The sequence below is a fragment of the Poecilia reticulata genome, chromosome 11, assembly GCF_904066995.2.
Source record: "Poecilia reticulata chromosome 11, P_reticulata-male-v2, whole genome shotgun sequence".
In the NCBI taxonomy this organism is placed as follows: domain Eukaryota; kingdom Metazoa; phylum Chordata; class Actinopteri; order Cyprinodontiformes; family Poeciliidae; genus Poecilia; species Poecilia reticulata.
The window spans coordinates 25,525,585-25,548,475 of NC_088840.1; the positions used below are offsets into that span (position 1 = coordinate 25,525,585).

General features: G+C 42.6%; 1 protein-coding gene across 2 annotated transcripts in view; it reads right to left on the reverse strand.

The window, feature by feature from the left end:
• grin2da (glutamate receptor, ionotropic, N-methyl D-aspartate 2D, a) overlaps positions 1 to 13,273 on the reverse strand; it is a 187,858-nt gene extending 174,585 nt beyond the window's left edge. For both annotated transcript variants that reach the window (XR_014089670.1, XM_008422705.3), the window contains exon 1: positions 12,491 to 13,273. The gene's annotated coding sequence lies outside the window, so the exon portion shown is untranslated. The remainder of the gene's footprint in view (positions 1 to 12,490) is intronic.
• Positions 13,274 to 22,891: the final 9,618 nt, after the last annotated feature.

Below are 22,891 nucleotides of genomic sequence, written 5' to 3' on the forward strand. Positions count from 1 at the left end.
GAGTTTTAAAACAGCTGACACAGAGTCATTGATTTTAATCATTCTAATGTACTCATAATGTCCATGCATTTGTTAGTGTCGGTACATCATTAATCTTAAATGAGTCACACTAACATCAAGGGACAAAAACATTTACTGGGAGATCCGTTATTAAATGCAACTACAAAAGCAAGATCCAGTCAGTGAATTCAGACATGTTTGTGCAACCTACGTGGTTTGATGCTGCACAATCTAACATATTTTTTCAGTGCACATGAGATCAAAGAATAGATTTTCCTTTCAAGCATAAAAACCATGCATCTGAAAATTGACAGCTACAGTAACACATTTTAATGTGTCGGTGAGAAATAAACATAAAATATGCTAAATCAACATAAACCTCAGCCAAATGTTTGAAAAGGTTCTTTTTCTTTACATAGTATATAAATGAGCAATGCTTACGTATGGAATTTATAATGTGAAGCTGAAAATAAGTGGCTTAGAAAATATATTTTTCACAAAAATAAAAAACTATGTGGTCACAAGAAAGTATGTATTTGGGAACACAGATTTAATTACAAATGAAATAGATAAAAATAAAATAAGTAGAAAAAATGACAGTGGGATTTGTTTTGAGTTGATTGTATTTGGCTGTAAGTAATTGGAACACCTCCACTTTATCCTGACTAATAAAGTTACACTGGTCCTAATTTTGCAGAAACCATCAGCCCTGGGAACTTTAGCACATAATTAGCAGTTTTGTAAAAAAGATAAATATTCCGTAATACTCTTTTTAAAACAGCTTTGTTACTTTCATCAATGCTGAAACATTTAAAACTGCCTTTCTAGAAATCAGTGATCTTAAGATGTGTCGCAGTGACACAATCAGCCGTTTTACTCATCTACAGCGTCACTATAATCCTATCACTTCAGTTCTGTATGACCACAGCAGCTCATTTGTTCAAAGGGAAGCTTGGGTCACAGTAGTGTGTAGTCCTCCACCTCGGCAGCAGTCTTAAAACAAAGGGAACGTCTTACTCCGATCCCCCAGTGGTCTGCGCAGCGATTCGAACCCTGCCTAAGTGACTACATTGCATTCACTGCACTACCCACTGAAACCCTGAGAGGCAAAATCCTGTCTAACTTGAGCACTGTGCTTCAGACGGAAGGGTGATGCAGGCATTTTCTGAACAGCATGTCTCCCTCCAAAGCTCCTCTAAGAATATTCAGCTCAGATTTTAGCTGGAAAGGGCATTCTTATTGGCTGGAGGCTAATAGGCAGCAAAGTCAGAAGTGTACAGTGGCTGGAGGGTAAAAAGACAAACCTGAGCCGAGCTGTCTATCGGATTGAAGCAAATAAAAAAAGAGAAGGGGTGAGCAAAGAACAGGGGCATATATAAGAACCCACTGGGGAGCACCTGAGCAAAAAACAAGAGGATAGATAGAAGTGTCCCCAGGTGAAAATATGCTACGGGTGCAGCCTGCTCGTCCACCTCGCTTTTCTTCACCTCCTTCTTTTCCTGCCTCCTTTTCTCACCACTCACCCACTGTTATTCCACTGTGCCCCTGTCCATGAGAGCTACATCAGTTAGGGTTACAGGTGAACTGAACAAATCCCTTATTCCCCTCTACTTGTTTCCTCCTTCAGTCGGGTAAAGCCACATTAATCCGCTGATGTAGATTTGCCGCGACAGAAGGGCCCGGTGAGCCCCTGGTTAGTTCACTTCAATTCCAGAATGTTCTGCTGAATGTCCTTTTTTATCCTCCTCGCTCTCGTCTTCTCCAGCTTCCACGCTCAACCCACAAACTGTTGTGCCTTTGATCCCAGACATCTTTTACTTTAAATATCTGATGTACCTGCTTGGATAATCACAGGCGAGGGATTAGCAAGGTATGTAGCACAAGCGGAAGGAGCGACCAGAGATCGACATAAGCTCAGCCAAACACACTAAGACCAGAAACCCTTAATCTTTGCACACAATTGGTGATGCTGTTATCTTATGTTGGGAAGCAAGTAAGGCTAAATGTGTTAGTACAGATCAACTCAGAGCCCAGAGTGCATTAAAAATGGAGGGAAAATGCAACAGTGTGGTCGAGCTGCGGTTAGCCGGGCTGCACTTTAAGTTGTGTAGACATTTCTGAATTGTGTTTATTTGCATGCAATGCATCATTTCCACATATCTAGCTCTGATATGTGGACTGCTTCTAGAGCTGGCTCTCATCTGGTTCCATAAAAACACAATAAATAACATGTTTTTCAACCAACAATCTATTTCTTTTTTTTGTTCGCAAAACAAGACTCAAGCAACCTTAAAATCCCCAACAGACAAGAGAAGGCCCTACAATAACCACAATAAGAGAGCTGCTATCACCCCTTAAAAGGCAAGAGAAGAGTGTTTTCCTTGTTTAGAAACTGAATTTAGGTCAAAATTAGCAGGCAGCAAAAAAAATCTGCCACAAAATGCAATTAACCAAAGACACTGACCCTTCATGTGCACACATATGATTCCCATGTGCAGCCAAGCACTCACCAAAGGGAAACCATTTTCCGTTGCACACTTCTGTAAAGGCCACTCCATTTATCAAAGGGAGGTCTGATGATTGCATAGATGAGAATCCCTTGGCAAAGTGAAAATGTGTCATATGAGTGGAAAGGGAACAAGAATTTGACAGATTTTTTTGTTATTTTTGTCTAATCAAGGTCAAATGAAAGAGCAAACTTAATTTGGCTCAGATTTATTCAGTAGTTCATAAATTTATGTCATAAAAAAAAATCACACAGGTATTTGGTTAATTCATCATTCTGAAAAGGTGGCCTAATGCTTTCTTTTTCCTTTTGCGTTACTCCGTACCTGCTGGAAACACACACACACACACACACACACACACACACACAAACACACACACACACACACCCACCTACACACACACGCACACACACACACACGCACGCACACGCACGCACACACACACAGAATGGCATCATTGTTAAACGCCGACAAGTGTTAACTCTGCATGTTTCGATTAACGTTGACACTGCAGTCCCTTGTCTCAAACAGATGTCAGCCGCTGGCTTCTGTCCACCATCTCTTCTGCTCTCGCTCTCACCTTTCTTATGGCTTGTCTTTTCCCCGTCGACTCATGGTGCATACTTCATGCATTGTTACTTGCTAAGTAGTTTTCAGTTTTTCTCATTGTTACTTCATTTCTTTTGTGTGCATATTTCTTCATTCCTCCCCACCTTTCTCTGGGCAATTTACATCTTTCATGTATTTTTATTCATTCGTATCTTTTTTTTTATCTCTTAGAACTTTGTCTGCAGCCTCCATCCCCTAGTTTTTATTTCTCTCTAGTTTCATCACCTCCTCACCTCTTTTCAACCATCATTTCCACTATTTGCTTCATTCTTTATTTTTCTTCTCTTCAATAACTCTATTAGCACTCCTCGCTAAATAGGTCGTCCCTGTGTTCTGCATAATTGCTTGTGCTAGTTCTTTCTCCAAGTCACCATGCTTTCTCTTGGTCTGATACTGCATGTCCATGGTCCACATGTGAGCCCAGTATCAGATGTGCTGAAGGAGAGTGTGTTAGTATGTTTGTGCATGAGGAGGTGGAGCATTGACAAGTGGGAGTAATGTCGAAGCTTGATGGAAAACACCTACGAGTGTATTGTGGTCCATTCATCTCCTTGTTCTCAGGCATCCATTCAAAAAATCTGATGGAGTGTGCCGATAAAGAGGAGAATGAGAAAAAAAAATCTGCAGATATGAACGGCCAGGCTGGGAGCGGGAGGCCTGGAGGAATGAACAATGAATTAAAGAGGGAGGGAGTAACATGAGGGAAATTACTGAGATTAAACCAAGCTGAAGACTCGCATAAGAAGATAAATTGGAAAAATGTATAGAAAAGCAAGAGGAAATGTGATGTTTGCAGTAGAGTTGATTTTCACAAAAAAATTCACCTGAACCTGGTAGATTAGAGAAATGCAAGATGAAAAAGAAGACGGAAATATCTAGATTTAAATCTGAATCTGAGTTAAACTGAGTTGTAATTGAGTTGTACTTAATTGAAATGCATGTAATAAAGAAACTGAAATGTTACTATTTAAAAAATGCCTAAAAATGATTTATTTTGGGAAGTGATGATGAATGAAAAACATAGCTGCGTATCATTTCTTGCCATAAACAGGCTGCAACAGATAGTGAAAATTCTAAAATGAAACCAAGGTAAAACATAAAACAATACTGCAAATTTAATAACAAATGCATGAAGGTTGAGTAAATATGCTGTGTGCATAAATAGCAATAGCATGTTCTGTTGGTTTTAGCACTACTACCTCAGTAAACAAACCTGCTGTACTTTTTGTGTTTGTGTTTTGATCATTAAAATAAAAATAAAAAATCCTTATTTGTCAAAATCAGGGTCAGAACTCAAAGTAAAATGGAAGAACTGGATAGAAAGGTGGACCAAAATGGTCAAGCTATCCAGTTGCCAAATGTTTAATTATCTGGTTTTCTGAATTACTAACAATACCTGATGTTTTCAAAAATCAATCTCTGCTTCCACAATGAATATATTTTCATTTTCTGGTAGGATAACATTTCTGTAAAAAATCATTTTTGGATTTCCTGACTTAAACACATCTGACTCCTTGAAGAAAGAGCTTACCAGCCTATTACGTATTTATGCAGAGCTTCCACTGTAAGGTGACCAGGCTAAGTTTTAAAGGTAGGTTCAGAAGATCAGACTCCCATTGTAGAATAGCTTATAAGTGCTGTTCCTGTGCACCGAGTAAGAGAGCTGAGTTGGCTCAGGCATCTGATCAGGACGGCCACTGACTGCTTCCTTTTAAGGGTTTTCCTGGCACGCGCCATGGGGAGGTGACCCTCTGCTGGACCTAGAACCTCCTCAATGCTCTCTGTATCCCTTATGACCTAGAAACAACTTGGGATTCACCACAATAAGCTGGAGAGTTAGCCTGGAAAAAGGGATGACTAACTTTCACTCCTTGACCTGATCACCATGTTTAAACCTCAGAGAAATGAAAGCAATGAATTTACCAGCCTTGTAATTTAAAGAATATGACTGAGAATAAAGTACAAAAGCTGAAAAGAACATTAAAATAGGAAAAATAAACTGGAAAAAATAGATAAAGAACAATTACTGAATATAAAGAGAACACCAGCTGATGTAGGTATCAGTTAAATATCCTCAGTGCTGTAATGAATAACCATTAAAAATTTAAATAAAGAAGAGAAGGTAAGAAGAAAAAAATTAAAGTAGGAAATAAGGAAGAGGGAATGAAAGACTATATTATAGAAAAAGCATTAGGAAAGAGATTAATTTGGACATTAAATCTACAAAAAGAGAATAAGTGAGAACTGAAGAGATATGAGATGAAAGGGCATAAAATTAGAAAATAAACGAGTAAAGAATTTAATAAGTTAAGAAAGAAGAACAGTAGGTAATGAATCAAGTAAAAAAGAAGTGGAGTGGAATAGGCTGCAAGCCAAAAAAAATATGAAAATGGCTGAACTCATTTAGTCTGTTGTCAAATTTTAACTAACACTGACTATCTCGCTTTCACATATACTGACATGAATATGAGAACACTTCAACGGCATTCAGAGGATTATCTGAAAGAAACCATATATTCAACCGACTTAGTGCTACAATTGAACTTGTGTGATTGTAGCGAAGAGAAGGGGACAAAGAGACGGAGGGCGAGAGAGGAAGATCAGCTGCGCTGGGAGAGCAGGAGAAGATGGAGAGAGAGAGACAAGTCTGCTCTGCCTCGCCACCACTAAGCTGTGATGGATTGTGGGAAGTGATGACACATGACAAGCTCTAGTGCTGTATTCAAACACAGCAACACAGCAGAGCAGGTGGCAAGTTACACAGAGGCGCCTCCGCACAACAAGTAGGGGGTTTGTTTCTTGTTGTGCCTTCATTTTGCTCTAATCTATTTCATTTATCACCCCCTCCCCTTCCTTACTCCATTTCCTCTCCCATGTCTTTGGATCAGCCCTCCTTCTTCTGTCCTCTCTCATGTTGCCGGTTGGATTAAACATGTCTAACATCCAAAGGTTTGTTGCTAACAAGCTAACAGATACTGCTAACCTCTCTGGCTTTATTCTTATTCATGTCACATACTGAAAGGCTCAGAGACCTCAAGGCAGGTCGAAATATAATTCCAGATTCGAGCAATTTTGATTAATTTCACACATCCAGGCCTTGTTTCAGTTAAATGATTTACAGACCTATACAACCACAGGTTCACTGTTTCATAAAGCACAGCTATATTAACAGCACACATTTGATTTAGGTGAGGTCCAGTTTACCTGCACTCTGACTCATAACAGCATACTGGGCAATTAAATTGCCCTCTGTGTTTCCAAAACCTGCTGTGCTTTCTCACGTGTGATTATTGCATTATCGGCTGTAAAGGCAGGGCAGTATAATATCAGAAGCTGTTAAAAGTTTGCTTTGTACTGAAACCAAACCTGGTTACAGAGAAATGCTCTGAAGCATTCAGTGCATTCTCCACACTTTACACACAAATGCCATCTTATGATTTTTAAAAAGAATATGCTTCAATTGTAAACTTTTACTCTCTTAACTCTCTAAGAAGTTAATTGATCCCACAAATCTCTAAAGAAAATAACGGATTTTTGCCAATTAGTCTGGGAAAGTAAAAGTACACGGATCTGGTGCAAAAAATATTAAACTGATCACCATGGTCACTTTAATGGATCACCCAAAGTTGTTGTTGTTTGGATAACATCATAGGAAGCAGTTTCCATGTGAGTGCAGGGGACACACTGGCTGGATACAGCTAATCAAATGCACTTGACAATTGCCTACAAACTTTACCACATTGATAAGAGTTGTTTTCAAGCAGTTCGAAGTTCAATGGGAAAGTCTCTTAACTAAACATTTAAAACTGCTGTTAAATTCCCCATCAGCAGGCATTCAAGTAAATTCAGCCCTAAGGTTAGACAGTCCAATGCAACAAAACCGCAGGAGGCCCATGGAACTGGTTGGGTCAATAGTGCTGTTTAGATGCATCATTGCAACAATTAAAACCAATGAACAACTCATTTAACAAATGTAGTGGCTAATAGTCATACGACATATTTACCAATGAGCTTTTACCTGCAAATGACTCAGACGCTAAGGTTTTCTTCAGAACGCTCTCAGCTTTCGGTGAAAGATTGACTGTCGACACTCCAGCTTGCAAAGAAATCTTGTGGAGGTGTAAATAAGTAGCTCCCCATCTGCTACTCCTTTACCTTTCCAGACTATCAGTGTTACTTCCAATGATTGATTCTTTCTTTGGAGCCTCAGTTTCAGCTAACTGGATCCTCTCTCTGCAGACAATGCTGTGCTTACCACTCACTTTCCTGCTTTGTTTTCAGCCAATTCTAGCCACTTTGGTGTTTGCCAGCACTTTTTGGAAACATTTCTGTTTAAAAGTCCTTGTTACGACTGCAGCTCATTATCTATCCAGCCTGGATGAATCAAAGACCTCAGTGATTACGGGATTATCGGTAGTTCTGTAGTAAAGGATGCAACACCTACACCAAGGTTGCTTTCAGAAAGTGCAAAAGTTTCTGGAGCTGTTTTACACCACCCTATAGCTCTCCATGCTGAGAGCTCTTTATGATCCCTCTGCCTTTTAACACTTTTTTCATTTTAACAATGGCCTGTGAAATTCTAAAGCTTGACGTACTCGTACACATGCAGAGATCTTGCTGACGGTAAATGTTTTTTGGAAGATTGTGGTCAGCATGACAGGTGACAACAATCCATGGGGAACAGAACAGCAGTGGCAGGTTTTTAATCTACAGGGTATCTTTTATCATTTAACCACGTGTGAGCGGTAAAGTAACATGTCTGTGGAAAGATGACTATTGCTAATATATTTTACACAGCTGTTCTCCACTGCATTTCATGGCCACAGCAATATCCTTATGTTGCATTAAAGAGCACCTCATACATTAAATTATTCATTGAAATACATCCTAAATTTAAATTCCGTCTCTTTAATTCTGTAATGGTCACTTGTTCAAATGTTAAAAAATATTGTTTGCAGAAAGAGTATTTATTAGTATCTATTAATATTTCGATTAATAGTTAGTAAAGGGAGTTTAATAATGCTCTACAGGAGCTTTTAATTTTGGAAAGTGGCACCTCTTCGTTTAGGTTCAGCTGAAGCTGGAGCCGTATACATTAACTTCTTCCCCATTTTATCCCATGTTCCCAGTTGGGTCAAATCTGCATCAGTCTGCTGTAGCTGCAGTCAATCAGCAGGAAAAGTCACAGCAAAAATGTGTTAGTGAGATGGAATGAAGACTGGCGTCTGCAAGTGTGTGAGGAGAACCGATCCAACTCGACCTCCGTCACAGTCAAACAAACATGGATCTGGATAGTCGGGTACTGTGAACTCATCATCGACCCAACTCCAAAAGTCTGTTGCCAACAGCTGATGAAAAAAGAAAGGCTGGGATACAGAGACAGCTGCAAGGCGTTATGAACATAAATACGCAAAAGCAGTGGATGTATTACAAACAATTACCTAACAACTTACGTTCACATTGTGACAATAAACAGAAAAACAACAGAGAGAGATAGTTGGATAAACACACATGAAGGGTCTCATCAGTGGTGCAACTACACATTATTCAGGTGGATGTGAAAACGTAGATCGCCCCCCAAACCCCCGAGGCAACAATACGTGAAGGAATAAAACTCGCTACATTTACCTAGTTATGTGTGCGAGGTGAAGGAGCGCAAGGCGCGCTGAAGTGTACGGAAAAACATCATCGGCGCGCCGCCCCCTCCAGGCGGGGTTTTGGCGCCCCCTCTGGTGCTGCGCCCCTATGCGTTGCATACCCTGCATACCCACTTTTTGTGCCACTGGGTCTCATTGAAATGAACCACTCACTTATCAAACTCCCAGTTAATTGGGGACAATCAACATTTAAAGTACCAACCCTACAGACAAACTCGCAGTCTTAATTACATGTTTCAAACTTTTACCACGACAACGATAAAGAAGACTATCAGCAAGATCCAAACCACATTCACTTGCCCATTAAACTTAACTTTAATTTTGATTTCTTTCATTTTATGGAGAGATGTAACAGAAAAACAGGTCGTTGGAATTCTGACAAGAGCTTCAATTGCCGCCTTCTACTTGTCTCTTTGCTTCTTTAAGCTATTATCCTTGTTGATGTTTCCACGAGTGCATTAGACACTCGTGGAAACATCAACAACTATAATAGAATTGGTATTGTGACTTATTGTTTCTCAGTTACAATCATCTCCCTGGGCTTGAAAATAAAAATAGTTTCTAACTTGCTAGGAATATGACTCAGTTTTTTGTTCTCTTTTCTATTTCTGCAAAAATTACCTGCATAGGTTGCAAAACATTTTACAACATCTGTTTCCGATGTATGCTTGTATGCAAAGAGCTGATTTAGTTTAATGGAATGATGTGAAAAGCTTTAGTAATCTAATGAAAAGCATTTTGAAGTAGATGTGCCAAGATTTTGTCAAGATTTCACCCCAACTGGAATTATCAGGTGACGTTTTCCATCAGGGATACTTGCTTACCTATTATACTTGGAAAAAGATTTGGAAGACTCAGGGTTGAAACACTCTCCTGCAGAAAGTAACAAGTAAATCACAAGTGCCTTGGCTGAATATCATTTATCATTTTGTTGAGATGAGGAGTCTGCACAGAGACTAAAAAATCCAAGATAAATTCCCTCCCCCTGTGATGCAGAAGTATCACTTGATATCTTTTTCACTTGACTATGGGGAGATTTTTATTTGATTGTGAATTATTCAGTCTGGATGACAAGTAGTCGATAGTATCCATTTTAAAGTGTTTCACAAAATCAGTACTGCAAAAAATTAATGTTTGTTTTTCACTGGAAAGGATACTGATGAAATGTTAACAGTAACTTGTAGAGAAGAAGGAATTTGTACTTGGAAAGTCAGAGGTTCACAAGCAATCATGCATTCACATTTAATATGGCTGCCAACCAATAGTGAACCTCCCAAGAATAAATAGTTTCTTTGAGCTTCTGTCAATTTGTATCTAATCAAACCAGTGGGACATGTATATGTGGGGTATGGTACAATCTCGATTTGTAGGTTTTGACCAAAACTCTTTGCTAATCCAAGTCAACATCTCAAACTCGTTGTGCTCCTCTAACCATTTTTTAACAACTTCTGCTTTTCAGCATGGCACATTACCCTGCTGAATGTTGTCACAACCACTACTGCTTCAGTAAGTACAGTATGGTCCGGAACAATGCATTTGGTATATGGTACATGTACTAAAAGCACATGAACTAAAGCCGGAATGTGAGGGGCAAAGCTGGAGACAGTTCTCTGAGACATGATGTAACATCCACTTTTATCTCAGAACCCAGAGATTCAGAATGTTTTTCAAAGTTTCACTATTTCCACAGGTTATGCAGCCAAACGGTGACTAAATGTGGTGTTCTGTTAATGCTCACTTGATCACTTGTGGGTGGTCATAATGTTATGCCTAATAAGTGTATTTTACTAAGGACTTTGTCACTGTTTAGTTACGTTCTAGCACATTCCCAAACTCTAGTTTTAAGAGCATGCCTCCTGTCGCCTTGTTTTTTCCATCACATCTTCCCAGATCTGACCTGAGGGAATTAAGCAACAACTCTTGGTAATTGTCTTGATGTCTTGATCACTTTTTAATTTATTTCAAAGCACCTGATATGACAAAAGGAAGCTGTGCTCACACTCCACCTTTGAAGTAATTCTGCACAGATGACCAGGGACTCACCTTGGTGGTGAATGGCCTTGAAAAGAGGAGGGTGAAAGTGAATATACGATAAGCTTTTCAGCCTTTGACAATCTCAGACAGAAAGCAGCCATCTTTATCAGTCACACAGTGTTCAGCTCTACAGAAGACTGGATGTCTGGACTGGGCCAAACACCAGGAAAACACTGCTGGCTCAGCAGCTGACAGTCTCAAAATGGAGGAAACAAGAGGACAGTGATGCCAGAGTGTTTTTTTTTTGTTAGTTTTTTTTTACAGCAAGGGCCACAAGGTCATACAACCAAGTGCAAAATGACAATTCTCAAAGGTCTATGCAACTGTTTGGATACACAGTTTTGAATTTCAAAATTTGGAACAAGTTTTGAAATAATTTAACTTAGGTTTTTATCATGGGAGTATCAGAGTTATAACCCCCCCCCCACCCCCCCACCTCACACACACACACACGCACACACACACACACACTCACGCAGAAATAATTACTTGCCCTGTTGTTTTCCCAAGAAAATATCAATCTTTCCTGCTAATGCCACGCTGGCCATGAGCTCTTACTCTGCCATATTGCTCCATGCAGACTTACACAGGCAGCTGTAAAGAAATAAAAAAAAAATGATTAGTGTGTTTTTGCTACATGACTGGAAATTCAATTCACAGTGGACTGAAGCGAAGCATGAAGACAAACTGTTGAATCAGGCCCACACACACACACACACACAAACACACGGCCAAAATGGCACCATCATCATCAATCCCTCAAGTGTTTTATCTCATCAAGCTTTGAGGAACTGTGTGTATTTGCAGTATTGGGAGAGAAGGATGGACGTATGGATGGAAGGAATGACAGATGAAGGGAAGGAAAGGGAAGGAAAGGGAAGGGATGGTCAATTCTCCTAGCTCTGAATCCCAATCTCCCCTGTCTGTCCTGAGGAGTGATCTTCACGCAAACAGCTTGTTCCTTGCTGGTGCACCAGCTGCTAATGCGCGCACACACAAACACCAGAAGACGGATCCCAGATCTGATAGGTGCCCCACAGCTAATAACACTGAAGGGATGAAAGCAGGAGGGGGTGAGGAAAAAGGAGGTGGAGTGGGGGGTTCTGGAGAAAACCATAACTCGCATACGATGGCTATGCGCAACAACCGGCTGAGAAATTGCAGAATGCAAATGTCTGTGCGCTGATCGCAGGCGCATGTATGCGGCTTTTCAGAAATGTCACCTCTGAATCACAGCTGCTTGCTTCTGTCACTGACTAGAACTTATGCTGTGAGTTTATGCGTGAGGGGGGTGATGGAGGGGGAGGAGGGAGGGATGGAGGGACCAGACCAGATACCGGTCTGTTCGCGTGTGCGCGTCGGGGTGAAAGACAGCCAACAAAAAAAAAAAAAAAAAACACGAGCAGTTTAGCGTGCGTGCGCATCAATGACATAGGGGTCAAAGCCTCGCGCACCGGCCGGCTGCGTCCTGCCCGTAACAGCGCGAGCCGGTGGAGAGTCTGCACGAGAGAAACGCAGCAGCATCACACAGTGGAGAGCCGGAATGTGAAGGGCAAAGCTGGAGACACTTCTCCGAGACGTGGCGCAACATTTTCACCTTCAAACGTGAGAGCCCAAAGGGGGGGGGGGGGGGGGGGGCGGGGCGAAACAAGTGTCCGACAGCAGACAGAAGAATTTACTCACTGTTCTCAGCAGCCCCACACTCTTCCTCCTCTTCTTCCTCTTCTCTTTTTGCTCTCCAGTTCTTCTCTCCGTGCACCAAAATCCATCTGTCCATCCCTCCGCTGGACATTTCCTGCGGCATGCAGCCGGATCAATACTAATGTTGCGGGGTAATGTCCCCGGGATGAAACGGAAACATGTTGTCCCCCCCAGAAAAGAAAAGAAAAAAGAAAAACAAGGCAAGGAATCAGGCGCGCGCACAGTTTGGACCTTTCCTCCACTCAGCGAGGCTACATGTTGCTGGCTGCTACCTCTCTGTCCCTCTCACTCACTCGCTCCTCTCCCGTGATTTTGTTAAAATTCAGTATGTACGCTCCGTCACCTAGCAACGTCTCTCTACCTCCCTCTCTCCTCTCCTTCCTCCCTTCATCTCCCTCTCCTCATCACTTCCTCACGACACGTGTTGAATGCTAAACTAAGTTGGCCGGTTTGGAATCATTCATTTCACATTTACCTAACTGGGTCTTTCCTCCTTTTTTAATTAGAATGTGTCTTCAAGCACCTTATGTTATTTTTCTTTCTCTCTTTTTCCTATAAGTGACATACAGATATGTCTCCCATATTTATTTCCACGCCTTCTTCCATCTATTTTAAACCTCTATAATCGCATACCTCTTAGTAGGACACCTCACGAAAAACATAAATAAAATAAAAGGAAGTTTGAAATACTAGACTTTGTTTAAATTCAAATAAATTTGGCATCTGATACCCAAGTACGACCTGTGTGAAAGTCTTTAGCCATCCTTGTAATCTTTGCAAAACTATTCTGACTAATTAACCTTTCCTGTTTTGCAACATTACAAAAAAACATTTTCTTGGGATGGAAGAAAACAGATTAGCATATAAATAAAGAAAATGATTCTTTGGTTTTTTGTTTGTTTACCAATGAAAACATAGAAAGTGTGATTTTCATTTTTGCCTCAGTGAGATTACATTGCAGACGTCTACAGTACACACCAGACTGAAAATATTCCTGACTTGAAGCATGGTGGTGGCAGAATCATGATGATAATTTTCCTCAGCAGTTGACAGGAAAGCTGGTAAGAGTTGATGAGAAGATGGAGGGAGAAAAACATGTTTCAGGTCCCAGTTGACTAGATATACAAGCAGCGACTCAACAAACACACATTTTCAGTGTTTTATTTGTGAAAACTTGAAAACTACATATACGTTTCCTTTGAGTAATAATTTGTGCTGAGCTTTCTCATAAAATCTCTTTAAATAAACAATATTGTGCCTGTAGCTTAAAATGTAAAACAGCTCATCTAAACGATGATGCATCTCTTGGGTCCTATTATTCTTTCAAGGTGTTTCTTATTTTTTTGTGTTTTCTTTGTCAGACAATGTTGATCTGTTTAGTATTTAGAGCCTGCAGTGATTCTTTTTGTTATTCAGCTGGATATTGATCTCTTAGAAATAACTAAGGAAAAAAAAACGATCCTAACAGGATCATTTCAAACTATCTCAACATGAATAACCCTACATGTGCCAGTGTTTCATCGCTACCACATCGTGTTTTCTTTGGTGCTTCCAAAGAAATGGAAACACTGTACATCTTTGACTAGCTGCAAGACAAGAACATCAACAAGGACTTTTGAAGACCTTTGTATTTTCTCTTTCTTGTCAAATCTGTTAAAAAAAGAGCTAAAAGAATTAGGAAAATCTGCTTAGGGACACAGATCAAGATGTCAAGAGTTTCATTTAAGTTCAAATGCAATGGTCACAAATTGCAACAAAAAAACTGTGTGATTATTTCTTTTTTAAATATAAAACTCCCAAGGGAAAATGTTTACAAAAACTAAGAAAAAGTCAGAGAAAGTGCTGCTCAAGGACACTTTAAAAGAGCTGAACAACTCGTATAAAGAAAAAAAGAAAAGTCTTCCAAAATGTAATTACTCTTAAGTTGTGCAAAGGAATTTTTGCTCCCTCTGCGTTTTGCTTTGCGTTCACCTCCAGTCCAGCCTCATTTCCCTTGTTTCTTTGCTTAGATTATTTTTTTCTTTGTATGTGGTGCTGCGCATATATTGATGCACTTCTTGCTTTAATGCTGATTTCTAATCAGCCTTCAGTACATTCAAAGATGATGGATGAACTACTTTATGAAAACATGCACTTAACATTTTTCAATTTCTTCTCCTGATTGTGACAGAGCAAAAAAAAAAAAGCAACATTTCTTTGTTCTCGCTGACACTTTCCAACACCGAGGGGAGCCAATGATAATTACTGCTTGGTATTTTTTTTCCTTTACATCTTTTTTATTCCTTCCACTTCACTGTTTTACACATTCCCTTTCACATTCTCCCACTTAGTTACAGATTCAGATCTTAGCTTAAAGAACAAATCATTCACACCAACACAAAATTTGCCTTGTTTTTCATATCAATTATAACAAAATTGTCATTTATTGTTCCAGAGACTTTTCAGAATCCTGTAGTGACAGAATGCTGTCATATTAGCACTAAAGGGGAGAAATTGCTCTTGCTTCCCTCAGTTGGTCTCAACCATTTACAGAACTGTAGATTTATGAGTTCTGCCTTTATCTTCCTCCAGTCCATTATGGACTTTTATTTCTCTGAAAGAAAAAGATAAAGACAGAAAAAAAAGATTCCCATGAAGTGTTTCTTTTTTTCTTTTTCTTCTCATAAATACCTTTTTTAACCCAACTGCCTCTGTGCATGCATCCTCGCTTAAACATAGAAAAGAGATGGCACCAGTCACTTGGCCAGGTAGCCGGCTCACAGACATGTAAAAATAGGCCCTAATTATCAGAGGATAGCTCAGAAGCACTGACGGGCAGACATTTTGGGTCTTGTTTACACTGCAGTGTTGTGGTGGTAAATTGGACACTGGGATTCAACTTCTGGCCCCTAAAAGCCTGCCTGCCAGGGTGCAAGTAAACCGGAGAGAAAATGTTCAGAAAAACACCCTGAATAGGACTTAGTAAACAGAATCACATCCCTGTACCATTGCATCATTTTCCAAACATGGAAGATAATTCTAACCACAATAATTTTTGACAGCTTTTAAATAAAACTAGTTAACTAAGCCCAGTTTGGACATGATGAAATGATGCCTATTTTGCAAAATATCAAACTGACATCTATGATGTATCTGTCTCTAGTTTGATGTTTTTTGTTTATGTATTGGGAGGGAGAATGTAACATTTAGTGTTTTACTGTAGCAATATGGTGTACGTTACATTTGCTGTGATCAAATTTGATCTCATTTTATTTATTTTCTACATGATGTGATCTGGAAATGAAAATTGAGTTTTCTATTCCATACGATTGATAGCTAAATAGCTAAATTCAAGTAAATAGTAAGCAAATCTTCATTACTGCAGAGAGAATGCCTGCATAGAGTAATATAAGATCAAACAATGTTATTGGGTCATTGCTGTGACATTTTAGCAATACTTGAAATCTCCCATTCCTACACCACTGACAAAATCAGATATGCAGTTGTCTGATAGGGTTCTAAGTGTGCACAGTGGGTAGATAATGTATTTATATCTTCAGATTAATTATTTGGAATATAAAAAAGTGTTAAAATTTACATTTTTGATTTATTCAGCGGGCTGCACGGTGGCGCAGTTGGTAGAGCTGTTGCCTTGCAACAAGAAGGTTCTGGGTTCAATTCCCGGTCTTTCTGCATGGAGTTTGCATGTTCTCCCTGTGCACGCGTGGGTTTTCTCCGGGTACTCCGGTTTAACTCCCACAGTCCAAAAAAAGACATGACTGTCAGGTTAATTGGTCTGTCTAAATTGCCCCTAGGTGTGAGTGTGTGTGTGCATGGTTGTGTGTCCTGTGTGTCTCTGTGTTGCCCTGCGACAGACTGGCGACCTGTCCAGGGTGACCCCGCCTCTCGCCCGAAACGTTAGCTGGAGATAGGCACCAGCAACCCTCCCAACCCCATTAAGGGACAAGGGTGCATAGAAAATGGATGGATGGATGGATTTATTCAGCATGAGGTGCTGGTGTAGCTATAGAAAAGAATCCCCAATTTTCAGAGGCTACTTCCTTGCAGGATTTTGATTCCTGACCTCAAGACCTTTGCGACATGCCTTGCCCTCTCTGCTCTGCAACTTTCCTACCTAAAACTCTAAACAAAGGTGGGTTGTGACACAAAAGTGTAATAAAATAAATAACCATTTTGTTTTCTGCCTTGCTGACAACAGCAAACCTTTGTGACTGTAGGTGGTCGACAAGCTGTCTACAGGAATCAGACAGAGATAAAACGCCTTTATAAATAAACAGAACCTTGAAATATTCAGTAAGATTGTCAAATAAATAGCTGCAACAAAACCAATCTGTAGAGGCTTACATTTTCTGTAGCAACTGCAGCTAAAAAATAATACATGTACCAGTGTCCTCCCTGAACTTTTGAAAGAAAACTGAGATGACTTCAAATGAACTAAATGACTATTTTAAGTTTAATATCTTGGGCAAGAACAACCATTAAGTTCTTACCAAATGGTTATCATTTGAGGATGCCTGTGCACCATTAGCTGTGGCCCCATTTCCTTCAGCAAATGATGTCTATGTTTTCTTACGCTACAAGGTATAGTTTTATAAGGATAACCTTCAATACTCTATGCAGAATGAGGATGCATGAAATGGGATGGGCTTGGGAGCAACAGAGCTGTTGTTAGGCTGGAATGCCTTTGAGCTGACCTGCAGGGAACAAGTACATTACTTTTTTTCCCGCTGATGTTCACCTATCAGATAACAGAGGGGATCGTTTACAGTGGCAGCATGCACACATGCAAGTAAACTCTAGAGTTTTTGTTTCTGATTGATTCCGTAGCAACCCCATTGAATGCAGCTGGATGTATCAGCAGGGTGGCACCCATCATTCTCCAATCAAGATGAAAAAGCAGTGGGTCTGCTGCAAAACGCTCTAAACTGATGCTGTGGTACATAAAACCCCCAAGATTATGAAAATGATAGAAAGTACCACCACCCAGCAGACAATACTGCAGTTAGATACCATGGAGAAGGTAGCTACTACTTCTTACACATGAGACATGTTCAATATCTAAAATAATATGGCTCCTTGTTTTTTATTACTTAAAACTGTCATAAAAAATTGTCAGGACTCCTATCTTTGAAAACAAGCACAATTCTTTAACTGTACAGCTTCTCATCCCTTCATACCTTCAGGTGACTTAAAGACAAGTCACAAATGTATGGTAGGTCTTCAAGTTTTGCATCAACTTATGAATCAACCATCCTTATTTTTCTCAAGCTACTAGTGAGCACTCTCCAAGTTCAAAGCAGGAATCTTTAATATTCGTAAGGATAGAAGGTTTTGGTTGTGATAGACGACATAAGACAATATCAAGTATAGCTTTTTGGCTAAGATGTATTTTTAAAAGACCTACTGCGACATCACCATGGCAACTTTTGACGTAGTAAGAGATGTGGACTGAGACATTCCCCAGCAACAATGAAAACAGATAAAGTGGTTAGTCAACCCCAAGTTGTACATGTCAGATGGATATTACCATTTTGCCCATTCTGTCAAACTACACAGAATGAAATGGTGTGATTGCATTGTTGAAACACAGAGCATGACTTGGTGTTTCATCAGACCAGGCTACACATTGCTTCACATAACATGACATGCAGTGAAACAGTAACAATTTGAAAAATCGTAGAGAATTTTGTGACGTTTATGTGATGTTACAGGTTCTCTTTAAATGTTTATAGGTTTAAAATGTGAATTTATCTTCATTCGTCATAACAATTCTTGGTTTCATTTGGACTAGACTTTGTCATGTCGGTTTTAAGGTTGCGAACCCACATGCAAGAACACAGTCAGACAGAGCGAGTCAGAAACAATAATGTTTATTGAAGGATCAGGGAGCTGGTGGCGAAGCCGAATCGGCGGACCGGTTCTTCTACTGCCAACGGGAAAAAGCAGGGTTAGCGAGAACTCAGCGGAGTTTCTCCAGGAAATGACTGAGGTGAGCTTACTTGGCGTGGAGGTATTAGGGGCAAAGCGGAGCGCGAGCCGAGTGTCCGTTGACGAGCGATGCTTAGCTCTGATGTCGGGCACGGCCTGGAGCCTGATCCGTCCAGGCGGTCCTCCGGGAAGTTCGGGCGTGGGCCTCCTGGCCCGTAGCGTCCCGAAGGGGAAATCCCGGGGAGGGATCGACGAGGGGAGATCACGCACACACACACAGGGAGTGGCGTCTGACCGGGAACACCGGCAGCGTCGGGAAATCACACAGGAGGGAGGTGATCCACAGCGGGGAGACAGACTTACACGAATGCGGGGGCAGCTGGTTTCCGGGAAACAACTAGAAGCCGGCGGGAGAATCTGGCGAGGGAGACAACAAGGGTTAGACGAGAGTAATCACAGAAGGCCTCTTTCTGGAACGCTGGTTACCGTGGTAGGCAAACACTCAGGCGGTGAGACGGAGTGTAGCTGCTGCTTATATCGCAGGTCCACGCCCTCTAAACCAGCTGCAGGTGTGTGTCCGGGTTGAACCAGGACACTTCTCAGGGGTGGAGCATGGGTGACATCTGCTGGATGTCTTGAGAAGTGGTGGTTCCAGGGACAGGTGGAAATAAAACTAACTAAAGGAAAACAAACTAAGAAACTAGGAAAAAGGGGAGGACAAACAGACCCTGACAGTACCCCCCCCTCAACGGACGCCACCTGGCGGCCGAACAGAGGACGGGGTCTGGGAGTCCCTAAAGTCTCTAATAAGGGAGGGGTCTAAAATGAATGATCCCGGAACCCAGGAACGTTCCTCAGGACCATAACCCTCCCAGTCGACAAGGAACTGGTGACCCCGACCTCGTCGCCGAGTGGCGACAATCCGGCGGACGGAGAAGGCCGGATGGCCATCGATGACCCGGGCGGGTGGAGGGGGTTCGGCCGGAGGGCAAAGTTCACTGGAGAGCACTGGCTTAATTTGGGAAACGTGGAAGGTTGGGTGGACACGCAGAGACGGGGGAAGGCGGAGGCGTACAGCTGAGGGGCTAATGACTGCCAGCACTTCAAAGGGGCCAATGAACCTTGGAGACAACTTTCTAGACATAGACTTGAGGGGAATGTTGTGTGTGGACAACCATACCTTTTGTCCCACTATATAAGCAGGTGCAGGGGTTCTACGACGGTCAGCCAGGCGTTTATTGGTAGCGGAGGTGTTGTTGAGGGCAGTGATGGTGTCCTTCCAAATCTTATGGCTTCGTCGGATGTGGTGTTGTACCGACGTGATCGAGAGGTTCTCCTCGTCAGAGGGGAGGAGTGGTGGTTGGTAACCCAGGACCACTTCAAACGGAGAGAGACCTGTGGCTGCAGAAATGTGGCTGTTATGTGCATACTCGACCCATGGGAGGTATTGGGCCCAATCGTTGGGGTTCGTGGAGGTCAGGCATCGCAGAGTTGTCTCTAGCTCTTGGTTCATACGTTCTGTCTGGCCATTGGTTTGTGGATGGTAGCCAGAAGTGAGGGATACCTTAGCCCCCAGAGCCGAGCAGAACTGACGCCAGACCTGTGATATGAACTGGGGGCCGCGATCCGAGAGGATTTCCTGCGGGATGCCATGTAGTTTAAAGACATGTTTAATTAATAACAGGGCAGTCTGGGCAGCCGTGGGCAGCTTACGTAGGGGAACAAGGTGACATGCCTTGGAGAAACGGTCGACGATGGTGAGGATGGTGGTCATACCTTTACTGGTTGGGAGTCCGGTAACGAAATCTATGGCCACGTGGGACCAAGGGCGCTTAGGTATGGGTAGTGGTTGTAGGAGTCCTGCGGGGGGTTGATTGGATGACTTGTTCCGGGCACAGATTGGGCAGGCTGAAACAAACTCCTTGACATCCTTGTGTACGGAGGCCCACCAAAACCGTCTGTTTATTAGCCCAATCGTGCGGCTAACGCCGGGGTGACCTGAGAACTTAGAATTGTGTATCCACTGGAGAAAACGGGATCGAACAGAGGACGGAACATACACCTTACCCGGTGGGCAGGACTCTGGGGCTGGTTCTGTTTGCTGAGCTTGATGGACGATGTCTTCGATCTCCCAGGTGACCATTCCCACGGTGCAACTGGGAGGCAGGATGGGAGCTGGGACCACCTCAGCGTCATCTGGGGAATAGACTCGAGATAGAGCATCGGGTTTAACATTCCTTGAACCTGGGCGAAATGTGATAGATAGGTTAAATCGAGAAAAGAACAGAGACCAACGAGACTGGCGGGGATTGGATTTCTTGGCTGCTTGCAAGTATGTCAGGTTCTTGTGATCGGTCCAGACCAGTACGGGGTGTTCGGCGCCCTCCAGCCAGTGGCGCCACTCCTCCAAGGCGAGTTTAATCGCGAGAAGCTCTCTGTCGCCCACGTCATAATTCCTCTCAGCTGGTGAGAGTCTACGGGAAAAGAAGGCGCATGGATGGAGCTTATGGTCGTGGGTAGACATCTGGGAAAGAACCGCGCCAACCCCGGTGTCGGAGGCGTCAACTTCCAGAATGAATTGCTTCTTGGGGTCAGGCTGGACCAGAATGGGAGCGTGTGCAAACCGGGACTTGAGCTCCTCGAAGGCGGCCTCCGCTTGAGGGGTCCAGACGTATTCTCTCTTGCTGGAAGTGAGAGCGGTGAGGGGTGAAGCAGTCTGACTGTAATTGCGTATGAACCTCCTGTAGAAGTTTGCAAACCCCAAAAAGCGCTGTAGTTGTTTGCGGTTTTCGGGTTTAGGCCAGTCGAGTACTGCCTTGATCTTGTCCTCGGATGCTCTAACCTGTCCCCTTTCGAGGATGTACCCTAGGAAGGTTACTGAAGGGCGGTGAAACTCACACTTTTCCGCTTTTACATACAGCTTATTCTCCAGAAGGCGTTGGAGAACCAGACGGACATGTTGTTTGTGCTCCGCGAGGGATTTGGAATATATCAGGATATCATCCAGGTAGACGAACACAAAGACATTGATGAGATCCCTCAGGACGTCGTTCACCAGGGCCTGGAAGAAAGCAGGTGCGTTAGACAACCCAAACGGCATGACCAAATATTCATAGTGGCCCATGGGGGTTTTAAACGCCGTCTTCCACTCATCACCCTCCCTTATGCGAAGGAGGTGGTAAGCGTTCCTGAGATCTAGTTTTGTGAATATGGTTGCTTCTTGGACGGGCTCAAAGGCTGAGGATAATAATGGCAACGGGTACTTATTCTTGATGGTGATCTGGTTGAGTCCACGGTAGTCAATACAGGGCCGGAGAGAGCCATCCTTTTTCCCCACGAAGAAGAACCCTGCTCCGAGGGGAGAGGATGAGGTGCGGATAATCCCTGCAGCTAGAGACTTGTTTATGTACTCCTCCATGGTTTGCCTTTCTGCTCTAGAAATGTTATATAGCTTACTGTTGGGTAATGGGGCGCCAGGCAGTAGATCGATGGCACAGTCATACGGTCTGTGGGGTGGCAGAGACAGGGCTTTGTCCTTACTGAAAACAGGAGCTAGATCATGGTACTCACGGGGAATGGAGGAGACGTCAGATGGGTCAATCTCAGCTGGCTCTGTAGGCGTAGTGACGACTGGAAAGGCGGAATGAAGGCAGGTACTGTGACACTTTGTGGACCACGACTCAATCTTGGTCTCGGCCCAGTCTATGTGCGGGTTGTGCTTGTATAACCAGTCGAAACCAAGGATGATGGAGGCACTGGCGGCAGGAAACACGAGGAAAGTAATCTCTTCTGTGTGATTACCTGAAGTGAGTAGACGCACTGGCTTGGTTTGATGGGTGATCTGTGGCAGGTTCCCTCCGTCGAGGGCTGATACCCGGAGAGGAACTGGAAGCGGCTCGATTTCAATAGACAGTTGCTCGACGATGTCTGAATTAATGAGGTTCTGTTCACACCCTGAGTCAATGAGGGCTGATAAAGAATATGGTTCGTTAATGATTATGGAGACAGGGATGATGAAGCGAGATCTTACTGCTGTAGTCTCCGGCAGTCTCCCCGTCCTTACTGCCGGACCTGCGGGTTTAAACGTATTGGACAGTTAGCGATTACATGATTGGGTTCACCACAGTAAAGGCAAAGCCGGGAGCGCATCCTCCTCTGCCGCTCCTCTGGGGTTAGCTTAGCGTGTCCCAGTTGCATGGGTTCTGGTCCTGTAGATGAGGGAAAGGTGGGTGGAGGTTGGACAGTCGACTGGTTACTGACCTGTGCGGAGCGCGGAAGGGCGGTGCGGCGGGATCGCTCACTCATCCTTGACCGAATCCGGTCGTCTAATCTTATGGCCAAGTTAATAAATTCATCCAGAGACTCTGGTTCATCTAGAGTAGCCAGTTGGTCCTTTATCTGCTCATTTAACCCATGAAAGAATGCGCTTTTAAGCGCAGCAGGGTTCCAGCCTGA